At 36.2% G+C, this 22528-nt stretch overlaps 1 protein-coding gene and 1 pseudogene across 2 annotated transcripts in view; both read right to left on the minus strand.

Annotated features, from left to right (window-relative positions):
• Cfdp1 (craniofacial development protein 1) overlaps window positions 1-22528 on the minus strand; it is a 110862-nt gene that overhangs the window by 40788 nt on the left and 47546 nt on the right. The window lies entirely within an intron of this gene.
• LOC131423820 (small nuclear ribonucleoprotein G-like) lies at window positions 383-21234 on the minus strand (annotated as a pseudogene).

The raw sequence follows: 22528 nt of genomic DNA on the forward strand, positions 1-22528 counted from the left end.
GATCAACAAAACTTCTCTTTCCCACCCTAAAAAATGGCTTTATTTTCTTTGGGAAAATGCAGATGGTCTCTTTTTTTATTATTATAGCCGCTCTAGTGGGTGTGAAGTAATATCTTGCTGGTTTGAACTGCATTCCCCTAATGAATAATTATAGACTGTGAACTCTTTAACTAAATATTGTTGTTATCTTAAAACTATTGCAGACCTTTAATCAGCCTCAACTTAAGTAGAAAACCTTGCCAAAACCCACAAACACATAGCATAAGACAATTCACTGCAGGAATCTTTGTAATAACAAGACTAGAAAGCACCCAAATGTTTATAAAAGAAAAATTAACCGAATAAACTGTTAGATCATACAATGAAATACCTTGAGTGTAAAAAATAAAAAACGAATGAGGAGCTCCTAGGGGTGCACGCCTACAATCCTAGCTATGGGGCAGATTGAGGCAGGAAGATCACGAGTTCAAGGGCAGTCTTAGCAACTTAGTGATACTCTGTCTCAAAATAAAATATAAAAAGTGCTGGGGCTTAGTGGTAGAGCACCCCCTAGATTCTACCTCAGTACCAAGAAAAAAAAAAAGAAACTCTAAGTACTACTTTCAAGTGTCATAAGTAGAAATGAGCAAGGTGGAGGAAGCTATCTGCTGTACTACTGTAAATCCAAGAAAGGGTAGATAAACACCAGAAAATTTAAACAACAAAAGCAATCACTAAAAATTTAAAAATTAATCTAATATATATCTAATGTTGACATTGAAAAAAAAAAAGACAAACTGTTCAAAGTGACTTTGGAACACAGTATTATACCCTAAGGACAAAACAAACTGCAAAAACAAAACACCCCAACTTAAGCCACTTGTACTAATTCCAACAGGTGATGGTGCTGACATTGTCATTCTGAGAGGTGTATGTACCTTGAAGTAAAGTAAAATTTCAACATTCCTGTTGTTTTTGGCTTATAAAGGAAGAAGCTTTAAATTATAAGCTGGGAGTTCTAAGCTTGATTTGGAAGTAGTGGTATTCTTTTAGAATTAAGGAAATAACAATAAAGCAAAATGTAATTTTTTTTTGCTTCTATGTTTTGAAAAACTCTGTAAAAAATGACCGACTGAGTAAGAACAGGCATCCTCATCCCAAGTGTCTTGAAACATTTCCTGCTAAAAGGGACCAGGGCTCCAGGGGTAGATGACTAATACCAGATGTGGGGCAGAAAAATGTACAAAATGCGCCAATAACATGGAAGCTATTGAAAACTACTAGGGTCAGTGTCAAAAGGACTTGTGAACTTATCTAAAGGACTACTTACTGGCCAAAGGTAAAATGATTGAAGAATCAATACAGATAATGACTGTAATGGACTGAAATAATATCAAAATGTTTAAATTCATGAATTCATAATAAAAATACTAACTAGTTACAACTGGAGGATGTTAGTGAACCAACTGATTTTTAAAATGGGTAAATAAAGGAATTTGTCCTTCCTATTTGAACTAGGAACTATGCTGAGGAAGAAGAGATTTATATATTGAAGGACTGTAACTAAAAATCAAGGAAGCAATGATAGAATCAGACCACCATCATTTTATAGCCATGAAGGGATCTAGAATCTTCAGTAGCTAGCTGGGCATGGTGCGCAGGCCTATAATCCTAGAGGCTCAGGAGAATGGCAAGTTCAAAGCCAGCCTCAGCAAAAGCAAGGTGCTAAGCAGCTCGGTGAGACCCTGCCTCTACATAAAATACCAAATAGGGCTGGGGATATGGATCAGTTTCGCAGCAATCCGCACTGGCGAGATGAACTGGGCTCAAGAGCTGGCTGCAACATTAAGCTAGGAAAACAGCAAAAAAAGCACAGGACACAGAAGTAATTTTCATAACGAGGGTGGGACTGCTCTGCGACCTTAATAAATCAGCTTCCACACCGGAAACAGTCTTTCATTTATTTTTTAAAATATTTACTTATTTTTTAGGTGTAGATGGACACAACACAATGCCTTTATTTTTATGTGATGCTGAGGATCAAACCCGGGTCCCGCCTGTGCTAGGCGAGTTCACCACCGCTGAGCCACAATCTCTTTATTTTTATAAGGGGACACACGAAGGAGTTTCGATAGAATGTTCTTCACCAAATAAGGCAGGGGATAAAGTTTCAGGGGGGGGGGGGTGTTCAATTCCATTAGGTAACACCCAAATCCAGAGTTAGAGCAAACTTCTTTGCCAAATGAGGGTGGAGGCCACTTGCATTGCACAGGGCAAGGTACCAATACCCCCTTACTCAAGGCTGAGAGAGAATGTTTAGCTTATAGGTGGGTGGCTTTCCACAGCTCAGTGGTCAAGCGCCCCTGAGTTCAATCCCTGGTATCCCACTCACCCTAAAAAAAGTTTGAGGTTAGTCTTAGCAACTTAGGGAGAACCTGTCTCAAAAAAAAAAAAAAAGTACACTGGGATGTAGTACAGTGGAGAGCACCCCCTGGGTTCTGCCCAAGTACCAAAAATAAAAAAGGGCTGGGGGTGTAGCTCCATCATAGAGCATTTACCCAGCATGCCTGAGGCCTTGGGTGAAATCCCCAGTACTGCAAAACAGCTTCAATAGTAATTTGTGTGTGTGTGTGTGTTTATGTAGCTGGAATCTGATCAAGTCCTTAGATCCAATTGTTAATTTGTAGGAAAATAAGAGGATAGAGGAACATATTAAACTTTACCACAAGACTGTAACTAGTTAAATCCAGGATGTGGGAAACTCTTTATGACAAAAAATCTATCAAGACCCTGCCTCAAAATTTTAAAAAAATTAAAAGGCTCAGTGATAGAGTACCCCTGGGGTTGATTTTACAGTATCAAAAAAGACAAAACTAAATAACCAAATACGTGAGAAAAATTGGATATTTGAACAGTGACTGAATAATTGGTAAAATTATAAAAACACTGTTAATTTTTTCCAAGAATTATAACAGTGATTATATTTAAAAAAGAGATACATATTGAAATATTTATGGGCAAATATTTTTTAAAGATATGTATTGAGCTGGATGTCAGACATGAGCCTGTAATCCCAGTGGTTCAGGAGACTCAGGCTCGAAGTAGCTTAGTGAGACCCTGTCTTAAAAAAGACTGGGGATATGACTCAACACCTCTGGGTTCAATTTCCATACCCCTCACATCCCCCCCCAAAAGTATTTAAATATTTATAGGTAAAATTATGTATCTGAAATTTGCTTTAAAATAATATGGGCAGGCTTAATAGGAATACTGGTGAAATAAGAAAAAGAAAGAAATGGAACCAGGGGTGATGGCGCATACCTGTAATCCCAGCTACTCAAGAAGCTGAAGCAGGAAGATTGTAATTTCAAGGCCAGACTGGGCAACTTAGCAAGATCCTGTCTCAAAATAAAATTTTAAATAGGGCTGGGGACATTAAAAAAAGAAAAAAAAAAGTAAGAAGGGAAGAAAAGGAGGGAGGGAGGGAGGGAAGAAGGAAGAGGAAAATAGGACCATGATGTTCATAATGGTAAAAATACTCCTAATTTACTGAACCTTTATTCTTTTTCTCTTTCTGGGAACATAAGACAACATTTGTAATTGAAGTAGAATGTTTATACCCTCTGTTGTAATTACTTTTTATGTTTAGAGGAGGAATTTCTACCCAAATTATCATAAAAACCCATGTCTCCAATGAAAGAAGTATGCTTCCCTTATTATCAATAACAACAAAAAAAAATTTTTTTTCAGGTAACATAAAAGTTTACCAGAAAAATAAACTTGCTTACTTTAATGAACTAAGTGGTTTTCACTGGGGGAATATTCAAATATATTAGAAAAGGTAAATGTGAATCTGGCCTTCAGGTGATTTCTCAAAAGAATATGTAAAGTCCACAGAGAACAAAAGCCCTTCATTTAGAAAACTGAAAGGGTGAAAAGCCAAAGGAAGAAAGGATGGCCTACAGCAGGGACATCAAATATCTTGCAATGTATCAGTGGTTCCTCCACTTCCAAGGTGATGGCCATGATCAATGTGATCAGGTGTCAGGAAACCTATCTGCCACTTGTATTCATGCCTTTGCTTCCCGGCTTCCATCTCCTTGGAAAAGCATCATGATGCAGCAGAAAGAGCTCAGGTTTTGGAGGTAGACAAACCCCATGAATCTGGTTCTAAGCCTGTTTCAACTCTGGGCAAATTAACAAACCTGTATAAACATCTGTGTAAAATGAGGATAAAACTCTTCTTCAGGATTAGAGACAATACACATTAAATAGCCACGGTAGGCATTCATTGAATAACTACTACCATCATTATCTCTTGAGACTTGCTGAAAGAATAGAAAAAAAGCCAGGGACATGCCTGTTATCCCAGTGATTCAAGAGGCTGAAACAGGAGGATCTCAAGTTCAAGGCCAGACTGGGCAACTGAGCAAGACCCTATCTCAAAATAAGAAAGAAAAAGAGATGTTGTTCAGTGGTAGAGGGCCCTAGGTTCAATCCTAACTAAAGAAATAAGTTTGCAAATAAGCAATGGGGTGTTCTGGACTGGATCCTGAAACAGTGAAAGGCACTTGAGAGAAAGTGAAGAGATGAAAATAGTATGGAATCTGGTTATCAGTACTATCCTAATGTTAATCTCTATTTTTTTTTTTTTTTTTTGGTACTGTGGATTGAACACGGGCACTTTACAATTGAGCTACATCCCTAACCCCCAGCAAAGCCAGAGTTACTGAGGCTGGCTTTGAATTTGTGATTCTCCTGCCTCGGCCTCCCAAGTCACTGGGATTACAGGCGTGTGCCACCACACTGGGCTTTAAATCTCTTATTTTAATGAATGTTCCATAGTTATATTAGATGCTAACACTAGGGAAAGCTGAGTGAAAGTATATGGGAACTCACCATATCATTTTCAGAAGCTTTTCTGATATAACCTATTAAGATTACCCAACATAAAATTATTCTAAAACAAAACCTTTTTTAAAAAAGCCTTTATTTTTATTTAAAAAAACCTGAAGGGCTGAAATTAAGTAAAATAAATATTTTATATATTTGTAATATAATTTGTGTGTGAGATACTGCAGATCGAACTCAAGGCCTCACAATTAGGTGAGTGCTCTACTGCTGTACTATGGGCCTCAAACCTGTCATATATTTTATCTGTAATGAAATAAACATAGTTCTATATAAAATAAAATGATTAAAACCTTAATTTTTAAAATAGATATATGTTTTTTGTGAGGATGGGAAATAATCATAAAACACTTCTGCCAAGATTAGAGGTCTCCCAGAAAAGAATTTGTGCAAGCAAGCTGCAAGCTGAAGGATCTGCTTGGATAACAGAATGACAGTTTTACTTCAAAGAATGGAAGATAAACTAAGGCTATTCACACTTGGGTATTTGGCTGACATTTTTTTCATTACTCAAAAATGAACAAAGTCAGTCAGTCTGTCACTTCAAGGAGAACTGACAGTATTTTTGCCAATGCTACATTTCGAGGTTCAGAATTTTGGAATATTTTTGTATAGATGATTGTGAGCTGGACAGCTTCCCAGGACTTAAAGACTTCTGATGAGACTGGTTATGCTATTAATGACTGTGATTTGCTCTAACGAAATTAGGCAACAGAAGATCTGTATAATCCAGCAAAAAAAATATGCTCCAAATGACTAATGCACAATGTTACAATTCATGCATATTGGTAATAAGATCATTCAAGGTACAAGGCAGAATGAAGGATTTTAATATACTAATACAAAAATTTTATTGACGTGGTTTAGATTTCACATCATGACTAAACTTGAAGAAACCACCACTGTTCACATTTTGATGTAGTATCACAGAAGGTTACCAAAGTTATCAAAACAGCTATTAAAATACTCCTTTCTTGTCAGCACAATGGTGTCTCTGATCCCAACCAATTGGGCGGCTGAGGCAGGAGAATCACAAGCTCAAGGTCAACCTTGTCAACTTAGTAAGAATCTGTCTCAAAATAAAAACTAAAAAGGATTTGGGATATAGCTCAGTGAGTTCCACAAAAGTACCACAAAAGATAAGGGAGGGGGGGACACGGCAGTCAACTCTTTCCTTTTCCAACTACATATCTGCTCAAGGCTGTATTTTCTTCTATGATTCAACCAAAACAACCTATCAAAACAGACTGGGCCAGGCATACGCCAGTAATCCCAGCAGATTGGGAGGCTGAGATAGCAGGATCATGAGTTCAAAGCCAGCCTCAGCAATGGAGAGGAGCTAAGTAAGCACTCAGTGAGACTCTGTCTCTAAATAAAAATACAAAATAGGGCTGGGGATATGGCTCAGTGGTTGAGTGCCCCTTAGTTCAATCCCCAGGACTCCCCACTCCCCCCCCAAAAAAAACACTCTAGATTGAATGGCGACGCAGCTCTAAGAGTCCAGCTATCCTCTATTAAGTCAGATAATAAAAAGATTCTAAAACTTGTGCTACTTTTCTAATTAAAAAATACGGTTCTGTTATTTTAACATGTAACAGGTTTTTTAAATTATTATTATTAAAATGAGCTATTTTTAATTTTCTTAACTTCAGTTACTTATACTATAAATAACAACAGTCCATAACCCACTCGATAATTTTGAAAAATGCAAACAGGCCCTGAGAATGAAAAGTTCCAAAACTGCTGATATAGAGTAATGTGCACAATAAGCTGCTTTTCTCCAGTAGGAAGAAAAGCCAGATTCATATTAACGGGGAATAATTCACACCAATGTTCCAAAACGGCAAAGCTCTGTGGAGGCAAATATACTGTGAAGTGGATTAATTGTTGGATTTTAGTCGGTCTGTGCAATGAATTTTCCCCAAAAGACTCTTAGAGAGGGGGAGATAACACTGGGGGTGGGGGAACACATGACTAAAATCTCATGCCTTGAATTTGTCAAATCATCCAACCAGTCTTTCCTGAAAGTCCAGGGTAGTTACAACGTGCAAGCAGGCACTACCTCTACCTGGTACTAACCAACAGTGTTGACCTCCTATCAGATTCTCTTATCTTTTTTTCCAGGGGTAACAGCCTTAAGCAAATCTCAAGACATATTCTGACCACTGAAAGTAAGTTTGAACTCAGAACAAAAAGGTAACAACCTCTGGCCCCACAGGTATAGGTATATATATATTTGTCTACTTGACCAAAGGTGATTTCCCTGGGTGCCAGTATTTCTTAAATGGCAACTACAGTTTTCAATGTTTTGTTTATTGTGTGATATAAACACTCACATGTGCATTGCTAACTCCCCAGAAAAAGCTAAAAAGATTTGCTGAGAGACAAGTTTTCTACCTCAATGAATCATCTATACTTCCTTTTACAACTCTGATTTCCCAGTTGGACATGGGGGGTGGCATACCTATATTCCCTGTTATTCTCCTGCCTCAGCAGGAGAATCTCTGTATGCAAGAGATTGAGACCAGCCTGGGCAACAAAGAGACCCCATCTCAACAAATAACCCCCATCCCGGAAATCTCTCTGATCTTCCAATAAAGCTTAGAATATCTGTTTTGTGACTTACCCGCACATATTTATCACATCAAATAAAAGATGGCTTCTGGAAGAAGTCATTTCAGAAAGTAAACACAAGGGTCCTCATATATTGCAATACAGCTTTTATTTCAGTCTTGTAGACTCTGGGGTAGAAGGTGGGGAAGAACTAAAATGTCTCAGAAGAGAATATAGTGCCTAATTAAGTTTCAAGCTCTGAATGAGTATCAGATGGCTGGGTAGAGAATAAAGCTCCTTGGAACTAAAGTAATGGGACTGATTCTAAATCCTGGCATCAGATGAATAATAGAAGCCCTGGGGAAAAGACAGCTGAAATTTTTTTTGTGGTACTGGCAGATAAAGAAAGCATAAACTAATTTTCTTTCAAGATTAGTTTACACATGTAGAATTATACCTGTCTAATAACTATATCAGTAGCATGAACAAATTATGTTGTACATAACTGGGGTCCACGTAACCCTTATCAGTTACCAGGTATCACCAAGGCCTCAAGGCTACTACTGGATTATCCTGTCCATTAAGATTTAAATAAAACTGGTACAATTTGCCATTTAATGGGAAAACATGTATCTCATTTACTCCTATAGTCTTGGAGTCTTTCTTTTATTAGCTGCTTCCAGCTTTTTTTAGTTGTTGTTTTGTTCTGATGAATTCCCAATCTCTGTTCTGTGACTCACTCATCTTTAGCACACATTGTATACATACACACTGTTCCATATATTGAGAACCCAATGTATAAAACTCTAGGTTATCCACTTTACACCCATGAGACTGGCAACACTGAAGTCTGCCAACAGAAAGGACTGATGCAAAAGAAACTCACCTGCTGCTAGACTGGTTCAATCACTTCAAAAAACAAAACGACCATATCTCTTTAGGTTAACATTTAAACATATTCATCAAATTCATTCTTAGTTTTTTAAACTAGCTGGTTGTAATCCAAAGGATCATGAATTAATTTAGTGGGTCATAGCCTGTATGCATGCATGCATGCATGCATGCATATATACATGTGTGTACTGTGGTGCTAGGGACTGAACTCAAGGTCCCCAAGCATGCTAGGCCAGTGCTCAACCACTGAGTTACACCTCCAGCTCTAAAGGTAGTATTAAAATGAAACAGAATAGAACACAATGTGACATTTTGCCTCATTACACACTATGTACTGTATTTTACCTTATTCTGTGTAAGTTCAGTAAATTTTGTTTTAGTTGTGAACCCAGTTAGTATGTGTGTACATAAGGCAGTCATAATGAAACTATATTTCTTACTAGGGGGTCACAAAAACTGGACCTGTAGAACTATTTTTCACATGCGCAAGAAACATGCAACAATGTTTGTGGTAGTATTTTTTCCAATATTGGAACTCTAGAAATAACACAGAAGCACACAAAAATTGTGATATATTTGTACAGTAAGATATAATAAAGTATATGAATGTCTGGCACCATGACAATGGATAAATTGTGCTATAATTGTACTATTGTATAATTATCTAGGCAGCTGTTTAAATGGTGAATGAATAAAATAAGTTACATAAAAAAGATATAATAAAGTAATAAATACTAATGAAGTTAAACTGCATCAACATGGATCTAAAAATAACATGACATAGAAAAAAAATCAAAAAAATATATTGTAAACTATCAATTATTTCAAGTTTAAAAACAAGCAAACCTAAATAATGACTATTTAGGGGTACTCATATTAAATGATTAAAAAAAAAAAACACTATAAAGAAAAGGATGAGAGGGGCTGGGGTTGTGGCTCAGCAGTAGAGTGCTCGTCTAGCAAGTGTGAGGCCCTGGGTTCTATCCTCAGCACCACATTAAAAAAAAATAAATAAATAAAAATAAAGGTATTGTGTCCAACTACAACTAAAAAATAAACATTAAAAAAAAAAAAAGATGAGAATGATAAAATTAAGATGGTGCCGGGCCTGGTGGCATATGCCTGTAATCCCAGCAGCTTGGGAGGCTAAAATAGGAGGATTGAAAGCTCAAAGCCAGCCTCAACAACTTACTGAGACCCTGTACCAAAATACAATATAGCTGGGCATGGCAGCTCACGCCTGTAATCCCAGCGGCTGGGGAGGCTGAGGCAGGAAGAGAGTTCAAAGCTATCCTCAGCAAAAAGTGAGGCACCAAGCAATTCAGTGAGACCCTGTTTCTAAATAAATACAAAATAGGGTTAGGGATATGGCTCAGTGGTCGAGTGTCCAAGTTCAGTCCCCTGGTACCCACTCCCTCCCGAAAATAAATAAATTAAAAAATAAAAATAAAAAGGGCTGCAGATGTGGCTCAGTGGTTAAATGCCCCTGGGTTTAATCCTTGGTACCAAAAAAAAAAAAAGGGAACCAGTATTTGGATGGGAAATGACTTCATGTCTAGAGGCAAGAAAACAATCAAGAGTGGGCTAGGGATGTAGTTCAGTGGTAGACTGATTGTCTAGCATGTGCAAGGCCCTGGGTTCAATCACCAGCACAAAAACAAAAACTAAATAACAATAAACAAGGCCATCCTGGTATTTTAAGTAACCAGAAAGCAAGAATACTTTTTATTTCTCCCAGTACACTGAGGATTAAAACTAGGGGCCCTCTACCACTGAAATATTATCCCCACTCCTTTTTATTTTTTGAGACAGTGTCTCACTAATTGCTTAGGCTGGCCTTGAACTTATGCTTCTCCTGCCTCAGACTCCTGAGCAGCTGGGACTACCAATATGACTGTCATAATCAGCGCTGAAAGGACAAAGAGGTCAGCTCAATGACAATGCTATTAGCTAGACAGTGACAATCTAAACATCAAAACCTCCTGAGGGAACATGAAGTAAGGACAAACAGAAGAGAGCTCTTTTTTAAATTAACTGTTGAAAATCAAGATAACTGAAAATCTACCATCAGATTACCCCCAAACAGACAGTAGTGCTTTGTAATAACTGTATTTATATTTTAACAGTTAAGGTATTTTAAAGTGTTTAAAAGAACAAGCCATATTATATATCAGTTCACATTTAATATTTAAGCAACATTAATTTCTAATAGACAAATAAACTAGACATTAAACATACCACAAATATGTCACAGGGAAGATGTTAAGAAGATACACACAAGACTTCTTTCTTTTAAGAGTAATAGTAAAAAATAGTGGTTGAAACCTATTCTCTAGAAATGTTATTTAATTTCTTGCACAGTAAGATGCATTTTGGCTATCCTGTCAGACATACCCATTCATTTCTCAATTTTCTTCCTATAAATCAATTCATTAACCAACAAATATTTATTGCATGCATATTTTTAACATAAATTGTTCTAACTGTTGCAACTGGGTTCCCACTGTCTGGTGCTTACAGCTTTATCATATAAACGTGGCTCTGCACACATTAACAATACCTGACCATTGCCCAGTAATGCAGACTTTGAGAGGTAAAATACTGGGTTCAAGTCATTGATTCAGGTCTCTATTAATGTGTTCCAGACATTAACATCAGAGCTAGACTGCTGTCAATGTCACAGATTTTGCTGCTTTGGGACAAGAGATCCAGAAAGAACTAAAACTATAATTTTAAAACAGAATATTTGGTCAGATAAAAAAAATAAGTAAATAAAATTTAAGAAGGGATAACCTTTTGAGAAGCTAAGAGAATGAAAAAAAAATCTGATTTTTATAATACACAATAGAACTGCCAAGGCATCTGTACTCTCCATAAATATACTATAGAAAATAACTCAGAACACACGAACATGTTCTCTACTTGTCTGGTTTCTTTTGGAATTTCTCAATGTCTGTTTCCTCTTTGTTCCCCTGGTTTCCTTGTATTTGTTCTCAGAACTTTTGTTATTTCTTTGCTCTCTTCCTTCTCCTATTCCACAGCGTGCTGGAAGCATGGCCTAAGAAAAACAAGCAAAAGAGCCTATCTTGACCATAATTGTCAGATCTATAGGAAACCATTTGTAGGACGTGTAGAAAAACACAAAGAATTCAATGAAGTTATTGGTCCCCTTAGGTGCTTTCACTACCATCAAACAGCTAGTTCCTCCACTGTAGGATCTATCAAACTAGGTGAGGTTAGAATGGGACAGTTCTGGGTCAGTACTGTCATCTTGTGTTTGTACTGTCTGTCCTACAGTCTTCCAGACAAAGAACCAAACCAAGGTTTGCCTACAGGCAATACTCTATTTTGGGTACAGAGGGAGGACCAGACTACAGCTCTAGGAGTTCTGATACCTTCACTGTGGTGAAAACCCACAAGAATCAAATTTAAAATTCAGTATATTCCTCTCTTAAAGGGTCAAATTCCTGTCCTCCAGGAAATGTAACATGGATTTTCTTGGATATATCCAATTGTTTTACTCCTAAATGTATAATTATATCTGGCTTACTTTAAAAAAAAATAATATTTAGACTTTATTAAAATTAAAATTTTCTGCTCTACAAAAGACACTGTTGACAGAAAATGCAAGCAATGGACTGGAAGAAAATATTTATCTTAAAACTCAACATTTCACCAAAAAAGATATATGAATGACAAAAAACATAAAAATGTTCACCATTATATTCACCAGAGAACTGCAAATTAAACTAACAATGAGATACTACTATAAAACTATTGTAACAGCTAAAATCCAAAACACTGACAATGCCAAATGCTGGCAGGGACGTGGAACAAGAGGAGCTCTTATTCATTGTTCATTAAGAATGCCAAAATGGTACCAGATGCTTTGTAAGACATTAAGGCAGTTTCTTTTTTTATTTTTTTAAATTGGTTCTTTTTAGTTATACATGACAGTAGAATCCATTTTGATATAATCATATGAGTATTCTAATTAGGATCCCATTCTTGTGGATAAATATTTGACTTTCTTCTGAAACCACCATAAAATCCTTCTGATAAATAATTCTATAAATAAAAAAAGATGCTGTCAAAAAAGGTATGCTGATTTGGGGTTTAGAAAATACACTCATGATAGCCCAAGAAAACAGGCACCACAAGAATGAACCAATCTTAAAGACATACTCCTCATTTCTTCACTTACAAGCAAACCTAAGTATTGTGTAAGGAAAAGGATTATTTCACTCTGCAATTTCCCTTCCCCGGATACTAGGCAAACCCTCTGCCTGTTTTATATAAAACAAGTGCTAATTTTTAAAAAATATTTATTTTTTAGTTGTAGTTGGACACAATACCTTTATTTATTTATTTTTATGTGGTGCTAAAGATAGAACCCAGGACCTTGCACGTGCTAGGTGAGCCACTGTGCCACAACTCCGGCCTCAGTGCTAATTCTTTTTAAAAACAATATTACAGGGAAATGGAGAGGCAAAGGCAGGAAGCTTCTGAATGAACTTCAATGGCTGTAGCAAGAGCACGAGCTGAGATTTTTTTAGGATGGCAGGGGTAGATCTTGTGGCAATGGGTGGCCTTAAGTTTGCAAGGAAACTGTCTGCTCTGAAATCCAGCCACTGGCCTTCTACTGGAAGAATCACATTTGGCCAACTTCATTCAGGCACAAGAAAGCATTTGGTATAATGCTCTTTTTTAATTTTTTTGCTATTGAAGTTTATTTAACAAAAAGTTTAATATGAAAATGTACATGACCTAATTTTCAAGTCATAGTTAAACAGGGCTTCTGGAGGGAGGACACGGATTTCTCTGCTAAACAGCCGTTATTTATACTCATTCTAAGGCTTCTAACATGATGATACTGTTTCCTCATATTACCACCATTCCAATATTGTTCTGTTGTCCACTAGTTGCCGTCTCCACACATTCATCTATTACAAGATTCATGAAGGGATCAAATCCCCACAATATTCTTGGACATGTCTGCCACATTTAATTTCAATGATAATTTCTTGTCCATAATTTTTTCAGCTCGGGAGGGTGAGCTGCTCATATTGTCTACTCTGCAGACTCAGAGATGTTTTGAAACGGTGGTATAATGCTCTTTATTCTGGCACTGGAGTCAGGGCTTACAAAGCCAATGAGGTCTTCTGGGGGAAAAAATGCTAATTTTGTTTATCTAGAGAAAAACACAACAAATCAAAGAACGAATAGGAATTTTTAAAGTAGCAAAAAAAAAACTGTGCTTAAAAGTCAGCATAAGAGAACCACTTTGTGGTCCCCTCTTGTGAAACCTGACTTCCTAAATTGTTTATTACTATTGACTGCTCATCTAGCACACCACCTATAAGGAACCAGTACAAATGCTGCAATCACTAACCTATGCTAAAAAGGTGTTTGGGTAAGACATCTGTCTCTGGCAACTATCCAGAATTGCTCAGCACTGACAAATGGGAAACTGGTACAAATTCCCACAGATCCTCAATCATTCATTCATCCAGTATAACCAACTATTACGAACCAAGTCCTGAATGAAGAATAGTGAGCAAAGAGATTTGACTTATGCTCCCACAGAGTTAACAGTCTAGAAGGAAAGAAAGGAAGTGAAAAAAAAAAATACACACATACACAATAAAAGAAAACAGGGGCAGTGAGAGTTAATGATAGTGGAAACCTAACCCAAATGGGAGAGGTTTCTCCAATGTACTTCTCCCTATCCCATACGTTTTTGCAGTGCTGGGAACTGAACCCAATGCTCTACCACTGAGCTACATCTCTAGCCCCTAAAGTAAAATAACTTAAAAAAAAAAAATCTACCTTTTTGAGAAGGAAGATAAGGACTTTAACAGTTTACCTTTTAAAAATAATAATTAATGTACAAGGCAAAATATTCAAAATATTCAAGAAGAGTCAGACTCCAGTCTACTCTCAGCTACCAAATTCTCGTTCTCCTGAAACAAATATTATGCTTAGCTGATTGAGAATCCTTCAAGGGATATACCAAACCTACAGTACTTAAAATGTGGTTCAGGGATCCCTGAGAGACCTGAGAATTTTTTCAAGAAGTTGAAGAGGTTAAAACAATTTTAATGACAACACTAAGACACTATTTACCCTTCTCTTTCACATTCTCTAAAGTATACAGGAGTGTTTTCCAGAGTCCCATGATTGGTGACAATATCAGCAAGGGTCCATGTGAAGTGGCTATGAATGTTGGCTACCTTCTAAAACATCATACAGCTGTTGGTCCTGCACAGTCTACTAAGATAGATATTAAAGAAACTTGTTAAAAATGTAAGATGCACTCTCCTTACCAAATTCCCTTTTCATTTTAGAAAATATACTTATTTTTTCACAAAATTATGCTATTTATGTTAATATATAATGAACTTACTACTGTTACTTGAAAATCAATATTTTAAGTTTCTCAGCTTTAATTTCTAATACGGTAAAATGTCAGTAGGCATCAAAAGCTCTTTGGAGTCCTTTATAGTTTATATGGATGCAAAATAGTCCTAAGACAAAATAGTTTGAGAACCACTAATCTAAGCACTTATAAATGTATGTCAATTGTTCATTTTTTTAAACCCTGCTAAATACTAGTTACCTAATATACTGTTTTGGTAGATATTTCTGAGAATGGTTATTTACTTATTTATTTTTATAGGGCTGGGGATCAAACCCATAGTCTTTCACACATGATGGGAAAACCCTCAACCAGTGAGCTACATCTCTAGGCCTTTAATTTTTTTAAATTTTGAGACAGGATCTCACTAAGTTGCCCAGGCTAGCCTTGAGCTTTTCAATCTTCCTGACTCAGTCTCCTGAATAGGTCATTAGAGTTTTAAATGGATGAGTGCTGAGAAGGAAACCAAGTTACTTACTTGTGGCTATGATCTGTTGTGAATTACCTGGCCATCAATACAATACAAAGTCGGCCAAGGTGACTGGCTACTTATTTTTCCATCTCCCCTTAAATATTTAGTGGATTAATACAAGGAGTTACTCTAAGCCTTTAAAGAGCCTACAAATTAGAAAGGAATGATAATTTAGATGTAATATTTGAAGTTGAATAACAAGGTTAAACATTTATCCATGATGTAAGAATAAGAGAAAAGCTATTATTAAATGGAATAACATGGTAATGGAGTAGGGTGTTTTTTTTTGGACAAATCCTCCCCGACGCATAACAATTATAAACTCCAGCTATCACACAGAAAACACAGGTTTATTTAAAGGCACTGGAGAGCAACCAAAGACAGGTAGAAAGTGGAGTGGGATCAGCCCTGAGGAATTGGGGACTGACTTTGTGAGATCTGACCGACTGCCTGTGGTACAGAGGGGCTGGATTCAAGCTGAAACCTGATTCTCCATGACTGAATCTGGCTGTCAAAACAGCTGGAAAGTAAGGTGGGAAATCCTAACTTGATCAGAAGGTGTACAATCTATAGCCTATTACAGGAGATATACACGGCTAGAAAAGGCATGGAAAGGATGCTCAACATCAGTAGACATTAGAGAAATGTTACTTAAATATAATGAGGTACCCCTACAAACTTGCTAGACCAAAAGGATTGACCCCATAAGATGTTGGTGAGAAAGTAGACAAATGGAAACACTTGTACATTGTGGTCAATATGTAAACTGGTGAGGCCACTTTGGCAAACAACTGGAACATTTTTAAAAACATAAATTTATCATATGTCAAGTAATTCCACTCCTTGTTATCAAACCTAAAGAAATGAAAACATGTCTATACAAAAATTCATACAGAAAATGTTCACAGCAGCATTATTAAAAACTACAGCCAACAAGTAGAAATAACCCCAATGACTGTCCATCAATGAATAAATAAAATCATTATAATGGAATGTTATTTAGCAATAAAAAAGAATGGATTATTGATATGTATTATACCATGGATGAACTCAAAAACATTAAAGTAAAAGAAACTAACAAAGACTATATAGTATGATTCCAATTGAATGAAATTTCCAGAAAAGGCAAATCTACAGAGACAGAAAGTAGATTAGAAGTTGTCTGGTGTTGAAAATAAGAGCAGAAATTGACTGTAAGAGGGCAGAAAAGAACTTTATGGGGAATAGAAATGTTCTAAAACTGATTTATGAATGAAGGCTACAAATGTTAAAAATTTACTAAAAATCATTAAACTATTACAGGCTTATAGTAGACGAATTTTAGGAGTATGCTAAATTATCCCTAAAAAAATGCTGTTAAAAAAAATGCTGGAGAAAGATGTAGGGTAAGGAAGGTAAAATGAGACTTAAAAGGTTTATCAGTCAAATGTAACATATGGACCTTATTTACATCCTTACTCAAGCAAACTTGTCAGAGAAAACATCAATTTTTGATAGATCAAGGAAATATGAGCACTGAATGACTATTTGACATCAAGCGATTATTGTTTGTTTTATTTTGTTTTCCTTGTACTAGAGATTGAACCCAGGGGTGCTCTACCACTGAGTCATACCCTTGAGTCCTTTTTACTTTTATTTTGACACAGGGTCTTGCTAAGCCCAGGCTGATTTTGAACTTGGGATCCTCCTGTCTCAGTCTCCTAAGCATGCACCACTGTATCCAGTACCTCAGTATAGTTTTTGAAGGTAAAATGAGACTAATCTCACTAGGCATAGAAGAATTAAAAAAAAAAAAAAATTGTGGAATAATAATAAAAGTAGTACAAAGCACATACTGCTTTGGAGAATTCTAATTTGTGCTTCTGCTCTAGATTTATCTAGGCTCATGGCTTTGTAGCAGGAGCTACTTATTCTCCAATGATCTAAACATAGACTATTGCTAGAGACATACATGCCCCCAAGCTTGTTTCTTCTGATGAAATAGAAAAAGCAGTATTACAAATGTGTCTATTGGATCTACAAAGGCCATTGAAAAAGAATTGTATTAAGGCCAGTCGATTCTCTGCCACTCAGAGCCTCAAGATAAGTGAAAGGAAGCTGATCAGATCAAGTCTTCAAACTGGCCTACTTTCTTTCTTTCTTTCTTTTTTTTAAACTATATTTTATTTTTTTATGTGGTGCTGAGGATCAAACCTAGGGCCTCACGCATGCTAGGTGAGCGCTCTACCTCCGAGCCACAACCCCAAGCCCCAAACTGGCCTACTTTCTTTTGACCCACTTAAAAAAAAATTTATACAAATCCACATAAACTCCAAATCTACAATATCTCTTGAAAAAACCATAAAATATGGTAATGTTTCCATGTGGCAAAAACTGGCTATTAGATTTTGGAACTGGTGTAGTGGTGCATGCCTATAATACCAGATGCTTGGGAGGCTGAGGCAGGAAAATCCTAAGTTATAGGCCAGATCCAGCAGCTTAGTGAGATTCAGTCTCAAAATTAAAAAAAAAAAAATTTTTTTTAAAAAGAGTTAAGAAATATATCTCAGTGGTAAAGTACCCCTGGGTCCAACCACCCCCCGTTTAAAAATGACACTGGAGTTGGAGGACCCCTGTATAAAACTGACATGAAGACAAACACATGTTCCCTATATTTGTTAAGCAGGTAATATTAATTTAATTGCAACAAGTGTATGTGTGTGAGTGTGTATGTGTGTGTGTGCGTGCGCACGCGTGCATGCAGGGGGAAAAGGTGCCTCTTAAAATTATTTGCTTTTTTGGTGACTGCTTTATTACATGCATCTTTAATATTTTATTTATATGTCTTAAGAGCTTTTAATTGTCACTAGGCTCATAACAGTCCATGGCTCTTGCTAAACAAAATTCAAGATTCATTTGCAAAAGAACCTGCCTGCTACAAAATTTAAGACAGAACTTACCTTTCTTTATTAGTTTATTCATTTTATCAAATATCTCCTATATAAACATATACTGTGCCATGTGCAACAAAGGCCAATTCCAGAATGATAAAAAACAAACTAAATATCTTCATGGGTTTCACTGTAGTGCTTAACAAGGTTTCTCAACCCTGTCACTATTGACATTTCGAAGGGGAGAACTCTGTTGTAGGGAGCTGTCCTTTGTACTGTAGAATATTTAGCAGCATCTCAAACACTCAGAATCTAAAGGCCAGTTACATTCCCTATCCTGCTCTGGTTATGACAACCACAAATATCTCCAGACACTGCCAAATGTCCCCTAGGATATGCTACAAACTGAAACAATAATATACAGCTTCATAAGTATCTCTCTCACTCTGTCTGTAAAATAGTCAAACACTAGCTAATATCATTTTTGTGTGTATGATGTTGAGGATACAAACCAGGGTCTCACACATGGTAGGCAAACACTCTACCACTGAGGATAATATCTTAAGTAAATGAAACTGTGGGCATTTAAAAAATACTATGTCAAAGCAAATTAAGACACTAAATAATGTCTCTATGAAATCAGATTTTTTTGAAACAGACTGCATGAAAAAGGAATTATGATTTTTATTTTACAACCAAATGAATCATGCAAAGCAACAATAAGAATCAGGCAAGTCTGGGGCTAGAGTTGTGGCTCAGCAGTAAAGTGCTTGCCCAGCACGTGTGAGGCCCTGGGTTCAATCCCCAGCACCACATAAAAAAAAATATAAACAAATAAAATAAAGGTATTCTGTTCAATAAATAAATATTTAAAAAGAAAAGGAAATAGAGTTTTCTAGTGGGAAATTAAAAAAATAAATAAAGAAAGAATCAGGCAAGTCTGCCCAAGTCAAAAGCACAGACAAGTGCACTCTACCTACTTCCCTTCCCAGAAGCCAGCAATACTTACAATGGGGATCATCTTCCCTCTACTGTAAGATAAATCTTAAAGAGACTCAAATAATAACTATTAGCAGGGTTTTAATCTGAAGAGTTGGAAAAAGAGCTAAGAATGTCCAAGTTAATCAAAAAAGAAAAACTCAAAACTATCTACTGGTACCCAAATTTGAATGTATACATGTTTTTTTTTTCTTTTCTTAATTTTTTTATAGTTGTAGATGGACAGAATGCCTTATTTATTTTTATGTGGTGCTAAGGATTGAACCCAGTGCCTAACATATGCTAGACAAAGCGCTCTGCTCCTGAGCTATAGCCTCAGCCCATATATATTTTATTATCTATTTGTGAATAACCACACTAAACAGCAGTAACACTCCCACAATTATTATAAGACTGTTGACCAATCTCAGTAAAATGTCAACTGCTGCCAAAGGATCCAAATCAGTGGGACTTTCCAGTTCTCTAAGGAAGCAATGCAAGATTGTCTGCAAAATGGTTCCAGAACCCAACCCATACTAGAAATTAAAAGTAAAAACAGATGAAGCTCTGGGCATCAAATAGCTCCATGAAAGAATCAACAAAATCTAAGTGACTACTCTAGCTGTGTCTCAATTCAGAGTTTCAGGTCTGGAAATCCATTTATTTTCTCAACTGTTTGGAAAGTTCATTCAATTTTTCCTTCTAAGTTTTGTTTCATGGAAGAAAAAACCATCATATCTCTCTTTCTCTCTCTCACACACACACACACTCTGAATGCCTGTTTCAATTCTAAATAAACCAGAACATGTGTCAGGGAGGGTATTAAAAAAGTCTCAGCAAGGAACATTTTAGTTATGTTCCAAGGACAAACTGTTAGCTGAAAAGGAAAATTAACTTTACCAACTGTATGAGAAAGAAAAAAGCTTGTGACCTTGCTGATTTAAAGGCGTTTCCAGGCATGGAATCAGACCATAGCTTTAATTCCTGGTGTAGGAACTAAACCACTCTGGCCTGAAGATGAAGTGGTGACAGTGTGCTTGACACACCTCTCTTGGAGCAGCTGCTCCCATCTGTCCACTTTCCCTCCTTCTAAAAGCTCCTGCAAGGTTGGGTTTATCCAGTTAACATGTGCTAAGTGAAAAGGCGGCACATTTCATAGGCCACAGCTATGAAAATAACACAACTACTTCAACACTTCCACAAGCAAGTGAAATCAGCCAAAGTATATTTAAATAATTTTATTCATTCTTGCTAAAGTTTACCAATATCTTTCTCTTATGGGACCTTCCTCCCACAGGAAAAAAAAGCAATGCTGGGGATTGAATCCAGGGATATGCTAGGCCAACACTCTACCACTGAACTACATCCCCAGCCCTGATTTTGTTAAATGGAGAAGGGGATTACATACACATATACATCCATATACATTCATATACATGCTTAGGGAAAGGTCTTCAACAAATCTGTATAACAGGAATACGGGAGCCATATACATAACTTATAAATTTATAGTAGCATGTTAAATAATATGAAAGTGAAAATATATTTAATCCTTTATTTAATCCAATAAATCCAAAATGTTGCTTCAACAAAGGAACTGATATAAAATTACTGACAGCTTGCTTATTATTTTTTTTCTTACTAATTCTTCACACCTTAGTGTGGTTTTTACACTACACACCTCAAAATTCAGACTAACCTCATTTCAAGTGCTTAATAGCTACATAGGGTCAGTGACAAAGGAGGCCTAAAAAATAAACACTAAACTATTAACTTCCATTTTGTTTTCCGTGCCTTTCTGGGTCGTTAACTTTTTTTTTTTTTTTTTTTTGTGGTGCTGGGGATTGAACCCAGGGCCTCATGCATGTGAGGCAAGCACTCTACCAACTGAACTGTATCTCCAGCCCTTCACTGTTAAAGGGTTAGGGATGTAGCTCAGTGGTAAAGCACCCCTGGGTTCAATCCCAGTACCCCAAACTAAAAATTTAAACATAAAAACGACCCTTAGTTTAAAAAAGAAAAAAGAAAGAAAAAACTTCTTAACCTCAGGTTAGGCAGATTTCTTAGGGTTCACCAAGCATAAAAAAGATACAAATCCCATCAAAATTGAATTTTTTTTGCCCATATAAACACTTCAGGGGAAAAAAAAAAAAGGCAAGACAAGGCCCACAATATATAAAGAACTACAAGTCAACAAGAGAATGACAACCCAATAAAAATGGGTAAGACTGAGACAATGCGAAATTTTACATATAAAATTTGCAAAAGATTACATATAAATGAAAAGATGAAAAGATATATAATCATTAGTATTCAGAGCAATGCAAACTAAAACCACAGGAGACATTATTTTTGCACTTACTAAAAACAAACAAACAAACCCCGACAACACTACACATAGATAAGGATATGGACTAAGTGAAAATCTTAGGCATCAGAAATAGGAAAATGAAACAATATGACTATCTTGGAGATCTGTTTGGCAGTTTGTTATAACATTAAGTGCACATCTACCCTGTGACCCAGCAAATCCATTCTTAAGCATTAAATAAATACACCTAAAATAAATAAAAACCTATGTCTTCAAAAAACAATGCATAGGCCCATCAACAGAATATAAAAAGAAATGAACTGCTAATATACATAGCAACGTGATAAATCTCAAAACTATGTTGATTGAAAGAAGTCAGGCACAAAAAGCTAAACAATATATGATTTGATTAACATTAAGTTCTGGAACAGGCAAAATTAACCTACCACAATGAAAATCCTTTTCTGGGGTGATGTCACCATGCTATACCTTACTTTAGCTTGTGGCTACATGGATGTATACAATTGTACAAACTCACGGAACTTAATGGTTCTATGATAACTAATCTATCTCTTCTCATGAAAATCAAATGCTAGGGGAATCAAAAAAGTAGTACTTCATAGATGCTACATACAATGACAAATAGATTAAAACTGAGAAACTAATGCAGCTTGAAGGAGAATTATCATTAAAATGCTCTTCATCATTTTAATACTATATTGATGTGAGTTCACACATCTCTGTATTTTTGATATAGTTTATCATTTATAAATAAGACAAAGAAATACTATAATTAAGATGATATATCCTTGTCTCTTTGAAACCTTGTTTTTTGTTTTTTTAAAGTAACTCAACCTTTTCTTCAGGATTTCTTTTCTTTTATTTATTTATTTTAGTTTTCGGCGGGCACAACATCTTTGTTTGTATGTGGTGCTGAGGATCGAACCCGGGCTACACGCATGCCAGGCGAGCGCGCTACCGCTTGAGCCACGTCCCCAGCCCCTTCTTCAGGATTTCTAATGAACATCTATAATAACAAGGCTACCAGGTCAAGTAACCAGAAAAGGGGGAAAAAAGAAAAAAAAGATATGGTGGCAAAGAGAAGAAACTAAGTAGGAGAGAAGATTAAAAAAAAAAAAAAA

The sequence above is a fragment of the Marmota monax genome, unplaced genomic scaffold (genome assembly GCF_021218885.2).
Source record: "Marmota monax isolate L192 unplaced genomic scaffold, Marmota_monax_Labrador192_F-V1.1 WCK01_AAM20220418_F8-fsc00024, whole genome shotgun sequence".
NCBI lineage: Eukaryota > Metazoa > Chordata > Mammalia > Rodentia > Sciuridae > Marmota > Marmota monax.